Consider the following 8,530-nt stretch of genomic DNA (forward strand, 5'->3'; position numbering starts at 1 on the left):
GTGTCGTAAAAAAAAACTAAAAAGAATCTTAAAGAAAAAATAATAAGGATTTGGTTATGGTGGTGAAAGTATCAAGCGATCCTTAAAGAACACTTTAATTTGATTCTAAATGTATGGATGTTGATCAATTGTACAGGTTAGTATGTGTATTTATATTCTTACGCAAAGTTTATAATAATTATAAAGAGGCCTCAATCATGAATGAAAGCATTTTTTTTTTTTGGACTTGGAAAGCATTGTTATTTAGATGCAATTAGGGAAGGGTTAAGTTTATGGGCTTTTTGTAACTTGGGCCTTTAATGGACATGTGTATAAAGAACCAATATTTTAAACTAATATTAGACACTAGTTAACAAAAATTGTAACGTTACTACTTACACTTTTATGAAAAAAAACTCATAAAGCAAATTGTAAACAAGAAAAAAAAAAACTCACAAGCAAAAGTGTCTACTATAATAATAATAATACTACTACTACTGCTGCTGCTGCTGCTGCTACTAATAATAAGATAATAATAATAATAATAATAATAATAATAATAATCCTTGAGTATATACATTGTTTCATTAAAACATTGATTTCAGCCAAAACATATAACAATTCCTTGAATATAATTTTAAAAAGATTAATATATTATTTTTTAATTTTAAAATGACTAAAATTAGATTGTGAATAATATGTGTAGTTCAATTGTCTTCGGTTATTATATTAATCTAACTATGATATTATATAATAAAAGTATTTCGGTAATTAAGTTTAATTAAATTGGTCTAATGGCTTAACTGCATTTGGTTTTGAAAATAAGATAAGACAAGACTTTGTAAACAAGATACAAAAAACTGAGACACAAAATTAGTGTTATTATATTTTATTTGATAATAAACTAGTACAATTTATAAAAGTCTAAATTATTATCATTTTTTAATTAATAAATTTGGAAAGAAAAATATAATAATAATAAAAAATATAATTATGAAAAATTAAAAAAAATAATAAAAGAAAAAATAAAAATAAATTATATCTCTTGTTAGTATCTCTATATCCTCCTGTCAGAGTGAACATAAAATACATTAATGCAGTGTCTCTCGACACAATATTTCTATTCATATCTCATCTGTCAAATACGATTTTGTGTTTTTGTATCTCTATTTTAGTGTCATGTGCCTGTAAACAAACGCAACCTTAAAAATTAATAAAAAAATTAGTTGATTAGACATTTAGACTTGATTACAAAAATAATTTGTTCACCTGATATTTTTTAGAAAATAAATTTAAATATTTTCACTTTTAAATATATTAAAAATTTAAATGCTGAACTATATTTACCTAATTAATAGAATGTTACGAATAATAATTAGATCAATTAAATAATAATACTACATTTTTATTATTTGTATTATTTATGACATATGTAGTTTATTAAAATTTGTGTTTATTATTTGTATTACTCATGACATATGTAGTTACTAAAATGTAGGGTTTACAATTTAAAATTTTTAAACATTTATGACTTATGTATTTAAAAAAGGTTTATACGAATATACATTTTTAGTTGATGAATTCGAACAATTTTTTTTATTAACATAGAATAAATACAAAAATAATAAATAATCAATATATATATATGAATTTAAAATATATTGGTGAATAAGATATATAAAATATAATCGTTTTAAAGAATTTACTTAGTATGTTATAATTTTATTATCATGAGAAAAATAAATAAATTTTAAAATATTAGATGTAAATGTTATTATAAATATTAAAATATTTGTATATTATAATTAGTATTTAATGTTTAAGGTTTATAGCTAATAATTTAGGATTTATAATTGAGTATTGCATTTAGGAATTAGTGTTTAGGATTTTATGTCTTAGGATTTTAGAGTTTGAGATTTAGGATTTAGATTTTAAAATTTGTGGTGCAAGGGTTAGATTATTCGAAATGATAGTTTAGGATTTAGGATTTAGAATTTGGAGTGTAGAATTTAGGGTTTAAGGTGCAAGGATTAGAGGAATATAAATGATAGTTTAGGGTTTAGGTTTTAGGGGTTATGGATTAGGGTTTAGGATTTACGGTGCAAAGATTAGAGTATTAAAAATAATAGTTTAGGATTTAGAATTTAGGGTTTAGGGGTTAGGGATTAGAGTATTAAAAATAATAGTTTAGGTTTAGGGTTTAGGATTTATGATACAAGGGTTAAAGTATTAGAAATAATAGTTTAGGATTCAGGGTTTGGAGTATAAAGTTTAGGGTTTATGGTACAAAGGTTACAAGATTAGAAATGATAGTTTAGTGTTTAGAATCTAGGGTTTAGGGTTTAGGATGCAAGAGTTAAAGTATTAGAAATGATAGTTTAGAGTTTAGGGTTTATGGTACAAGGGTTACAAGATTAGAAATTATAGTTTAGGGTTTAGATTTTAGGGATTTAGGGTTTAGGAGTTATGGATTAGGGGTTAAGAGTTAGAGTATTAGAAATGATCGTTTGTGTTTAGGGTTTAGGGTTTAGGGTGTAAGGATCAGAGTATTAAAAGTGATAGTTTAGAGTTTAGGATTTAGAGTTTAAGTTATAGGATTTAGGGTTTAGGGTTTAGGATTTAGCGTTTAGGTTTTAAATTTTAGTGTTTAGGATTTAGAGTTTAGAAAAATTCCTTTTTATATTTTTGTAACATCAAGTTAATGCAAAAATAATAAATAATCAATATATATTTTTATACGAAATACTGAAATCTATTATTTAAAAATAATTATGCTACTAAAAAATTGTGTTCAAGAATTAAAAAGGAATTTTGAATTAAAAAAATACATAATAATAAAAATAGATAATTTAGCAAATTGGATAAGTCATGAAGAGATTTTTACTGGAAAAGATTATGCAGATGCAGCAGTACTTTTTGATGGAGAAGTCCATCCATCATATTCAAAAAGTGATTATAACAGTTGGAAGTAACATGAGTCTGATGTAATTGAAATTAAATATTTGTCTCCAAAATTATATTTTATTGAGAATATTAATGTTGTCATTAAAATTAAAATCAAAATCAAGATTAAGTTGTTTATAAAAAAATTAATTTTGATTTAATTCTATAACTATTAATATGATTTTATTTATACTAATATGTAATTATGAACCAAATGGGATGCCTCAACACTTTATCCCCATAGCCCAAACGTAACGGCTATAGTGCATTGCATCTCTTCCACTTGAATTCCCATGTCTCTTTCACTCTCTGAACACGCTAACACTAATAAAGAAACAAAATTACAAATAGTTGGTGAGCAAAATACAAAAAGGAAAAAGTTGCCAGTTTTGAGAGTATCCAACATTATAAAAAGAAGAATTGAAACCGAATTTATAAAAATTAGAGAGCAACAAAAGATGAATATTGATAAAATATAAGTGTAATAATTGCTTGAGTTGGAGAGCAGCATGAACAATGCCCTTACCTCATCATCATTATGAATATGAAACATTCTTGAAATTATTATTTTCAAAACTTTGCCAAACAAAAATACAAAATTAAGTTAGGACAAAGTTTTTCAGAAGGATATTTAACCAACTCTCTTTATACAAATAAAATATATCCGCCCGGAAGAATTTTCACTTATAACAGAAAGTACAATTCCTTTCTTCTTCCCCCTTTCATCATTAACTTACTCGTAATTTTTCCTTTTCATCCCTCAATTCTTATTCTCCCATTTCATAAAATAAACCGAAAGATTCGTAACAAAAAAGTCCCCCTCAACAATAAAAGTGAATTTATACTCGTGGTTGTGAATTTATGATAATAGAATGCATCAGAAAGTAATAATAAATGTATAAAATTTAAGTCAGAAGTAGTATTTATCTCAACGAAGATATTTAGAAATTGAACTTAAGTTTAAAAATAGTGAAAACATTAGAAAAAAAAACATAAAGACTAATAAAAGAATCACAGAAATAAAAAGACAGCTGTGTGTTTCAAATTCCATAGGAGTTAGTCATATAAAATTATTTTTCCCATTTCATTGTTTGAATTTGAACAACACCATTTCACTCAAGTTCAATCATTTCATTTATTTCCTTATCCGTTCAATCTCATCAAATCCTAGCCTATTATTAACATTATGAACAATTCAATTCATCTTATAAAACCTGCAAATAATAATCAGTATATAAATAAATAAACAAATAATTTTTTTTTCTCAAGTCAATATTTTGCATAGACCCTTCTCTATTTTTTTTTCCTTAATTTTTCTTACAGAAGCAGGAGAGTGTAACAAAACTCTTAGTTACCACTTATCAATATTGTAAAGTACGCTCAAAAGATCTCAGCTTGCACTACTTCGAAAGGGTAAGCCTCCCTGAACCAAAGAAATGCACAACACCTCAACACATTATCACATTTCAACACAAAATTCACTTTACAAACCACTAAAATCGTGAAAAACAACCCAGACACGTCTGTTTGCTCCAACGAAAGAAAGAAAATTAGCATGGTGAAATATAGAGCACTCATTAAAGATTAGGGGTTGTCGTTAAGGCTTCCCCAATTCCTAGCTCAAACATTCATACAGCAAAAAACTGCACTAACCTTGTGGATCTGAATCTCTGGATCTAGTGGATGGAAGACGCAACAGAGAGATGTTGATATGAGTATGTTGAGATTCGACCCTAGTTCGTCTGATCAAGTAGCCGAAGATATTCCTTCTTTGTAGCTCAGTCGAAGCAATTTCTCCCTACAACTGTTCTTTTTCTTGTTCGATCGTATATGGCTCTTCTTACGACGTTGTTTTGCCCATTTTCAGTATTTACATTGATAATCTAAATTATCAGCAAATTTATTTCTAAACACTTTCTTAAAACACAGCTTTTGAGCTAATTTAATATTTATAAATCAAACTTTACAACTTTTTTATTTTATAAAACCTCCTAGGTTCTTAGTGGGCCACATTATTCTTTCCTATAGTAGAACCAGCCATAAGACAAATTGAATGAAGTTAGAGAATGTCTTGGCGGAGAAAGGATAATCCTAAAAGACCATGCAAAAATATTCCAAATGAATAGTTTAAATTGTATTTATACTAAACTTGTTAGAAATACTAATTTTAACTTAAAATTAAATATATTTGCAGACTGGTCCTAACATAGTTTAGTTGGACCAATCTTATAATGACAGTTTTTTTTTTTTGAACAAATTAATGAATAGCTTTTATATTTTTGGAATTTGTCACATGGGTCATACCCACAATCCATCCAAATAGAAAATCTAGGTTTAATTATTATCCATTATCCAATAATATTATTCAAGCCCTTTACAACTTCGTCTTTTACCTTCTTATATGCATAAATTTTAGGAAAGCTAAGATTAAAAATATAAGAAAGAAAATTTTAGAAAAGCTTCAAAGACATAAAAATATTAATATATTGATTTAAAAAATTAAATTATTTTTGTTCGTATAATAATAAGAATATCAATGATGATGAGAATAATAAGAATAAGCGTAATAATAATAACAATAATAATAATAAAGGTGACATATAATAATAATAATAAGATTCAATCATATTTTTTTGAAAATTAAATTAAAAAATTTGTATAATAATAATAATAAAATGAAAAAGATTTGATTTTTGAAAAAGTTTTGAAAAGATAAGAATTTTTTTTAAAATTAAGAGCAGCCCAATTGGATGAAAATAAAAACAAGGTTGGAAGGCTACTAATCAACAATAGCCCAACTCAAAGCAAGCTGAATCTATTCTATTGGGTCACAAAATAATAGAAGCCCAAAGGTGATGAATAGAAAGCAAACGGGTTGCATGAATGAAGAAAGCCAATCCAAGCCCGAGTTGCTCACCCAAGTTGATCCCACCAAGTTTCTCATACAAGATTGAAGTCTTCACTCTCTCTTATTGCTTTGGTCAGCAACAAAACACAAGAAAGAAAGCTTCGACGTTCCTACTCATTTCAACAAAAAAAAAGAAAGAGAAAGCTTATTCAGAAAGCAAATATCTAATCACCCACATCAAACTAAGTCAGAAATTAAAAGATGGTTTATTTCCATTTGCATGCAACTTACTTTCTTCACTTCATTTCAAATCTTCTGTTTTACCATTTTTGGACAAATGGAAAAAGTGTTCTCTGTTCTACACTGCTGTGCATCCACGATCACAAGTGTATCTTGGGGACCAAGTTGGTTTTCAATGGCTAAGATAGGGGTTAGCTACAAAGAGAAAGAAGAAGAAATCAGAAGCTAGGGCAAAATCAGATCTTAGACAAATTAGAAAGATCTTTCCATTATTGGTACCCCAAAGTAACTTGCTGAAACTTCTTTTCCCCTCATAACCATTTCTGGTTAAATGAAGAAAGAAGCCTTTGATCACTGTTGCCGTAAATCAAGGGTTCACAAAGTTTCTTGGAGTCAAAGCACATCATCAATGGTTTAGATTCATGTTTACCTTTGAAACTTGTATCTTTGCTGATCTAAGGCTTTCGGTCAAGCAAAAAATGGTCTGTTCCAGCATTCCATTTTTGGAGGTAAATGGAAGAAAGTGAAAGGTGAGTTGGTGAAGCACATAGCTCAAGAAGTTGACCTTGGGAGAAGATCCCAGCAACATGCAAGGAGAATAAAAGAAGACTTCCTGCTCATTCAGAACTAAGGAGAGAAAACCAGAGTTTGAGAGTTGTGTTCTGTGAAGTATTCCCTGTGAAGTTCTTCTACTTGGATAATGCTCTCTATCAAAGAAGCATTCGGCCAATATTGAAGAACTAAATCAGAGGTTTGCAAAGCTGGTTTTTAACATAGCAAAGAGGTTGTTGATGAAGTCAATCTCCTTCATGTTTTACTGATTGTAATGTAGTTTTCTATGTTTATCTTTCTATAATTTCTTGTGAGAAAATGCATTGTGAAAAAGTTCATGTAAAAGCCATGAGTGTAAAAAGGCTGAGTGAAACACTTGAGAGAAAAGCCTAGAGTTATTTTCAGATTTCTTTAGGTATGTCTATGTCTTGTATCTTGTACCTGTAAGGTATCCATTTCTTAGTTGGGTTAGCACTAAGAGTGAATAGTTAGGTATTAGGATAGCCAATGTCAAGTTAGGTTAGAACTTGAGTGTGAAAGGATTGGGTCAATCTTGTGTTATTGGTGTATGTAATACTGTTAACTATAGTGAAATTCTTCCATAGTTGTGGAGGAGACTGGATGTAGGTTGCATAACTCAAGGCAACCGAACCAGGATACTTGCTGGTGTTAGCTTTTCTCTTCTCTGCTGTGTTCTGTTTTCTGATAATCATGAGACAAAAATAAATTGTCTCATAAATTTCGGCTGTTGAGTTCAAACAGAATCAGAATTGCAAATCTATTTTAAAAGGGTAATAACAGCAACTTAAAAAGAAGGCATAGATTCAACCCCCCTTCTCTAAGCCTACCACAACCTTCAATTGGTATCAGGAGCTAAGGTCTCAAGAATCAAGCTTAACCACTTGGAGAAAAGATCCAATGGTAAACAACTTGGGCACAACCACAGTTGCTTACACCCTCACTGAAGGCCAGTCAAACAACCGGCCACCTTTCTTCAACGGGAAGAACTATTCCTACTGGAAAGAAAGGATAAGGATCTTCATCCAATCCATTGACTATAACATATGGAAGATCGTTGTAAGCGGTCCAAAGATCCCAACAAAAACAAGTGCTGATAGAGTGGTGACTCCAAAAGAAGAAGCTGAATGGAATGAAGATGATAAGAAGAAGATAGAGCTGAATGTTAAAGCAATCAACCTTCTTCACTGTGCTATTAGTTTTGAAGAGTACCGGAAGGTGTCTAGATGCAAGATAGCCAAAGAAATCTGGAAAAAACTCCAGGTTACACACGAAGGCACCAAACAAGTAAAAGAAACGAGGATTGATATGCTGCGAAAAGAGTACGAAATGTTTAGCATGAAGGATGGAGAAAGCATTGATGAAGCGTTTGAGAGATTCTCAATCATAATCAATGACCTTGATGTTATGGGTACAAACTATGCAGAACAAACCTTGGTGAGAAAACTCCTTAGAAACCTCACAAAAGAATGGGAAAACACTGCCACTGTCCTAACCGAGAGTAACAACATAAGTCCCATAACCTATGATGAGCTGAGAGGAAAACTCCTTGCCTATGAAGCCACACACACAAACACAGACTCAAAGAAAAAGGGAATAGCCCTCAAGTCACAAATAGAATCGAAAGAGAGTGAGTCTAGTGATGGTATTTCAGATGACGAACTTTTGTTTTTTGCTAGGAGATTTAGAAGAATGATGAAGAACAAGGGCAAATACAAAGGTTCAAGTTCAAAGGAGCACAAGATCGACTTAAGCAAAGTGACGTGCCATCACTGTAAGGAGGCTGGACACTTCAAGCTAAATTGTCCAAAGCTAAAAAAGGATGACAAAAGGAAGAAGGAAAGGAAGAGAGTACTCATGGCAGCTTGAGAGGATCTTGAGAATGACTCAAATGAAGAAGAAGAATCTGAAGGAGATGACAAAGACTGCTTCATGGCTGGAAACAACAAT

Source organism: Arachis duranensis, chromosome 3 (assembly GCF_000817695.3).
Source record: "Arachis duranensis cultivar V14167 chromosome 3, aradu.V14167.gnm2.J7QH, whole genome shotgun sequence".
In the NCBI taxonomy this organism is placed as follows: domain Eukaryota; kingdom Viridiplantae; phylum Streptophyta; class Magnoliopsida; order Fabales; family Fabaceae; genus Arachis; species Arachis duranensis.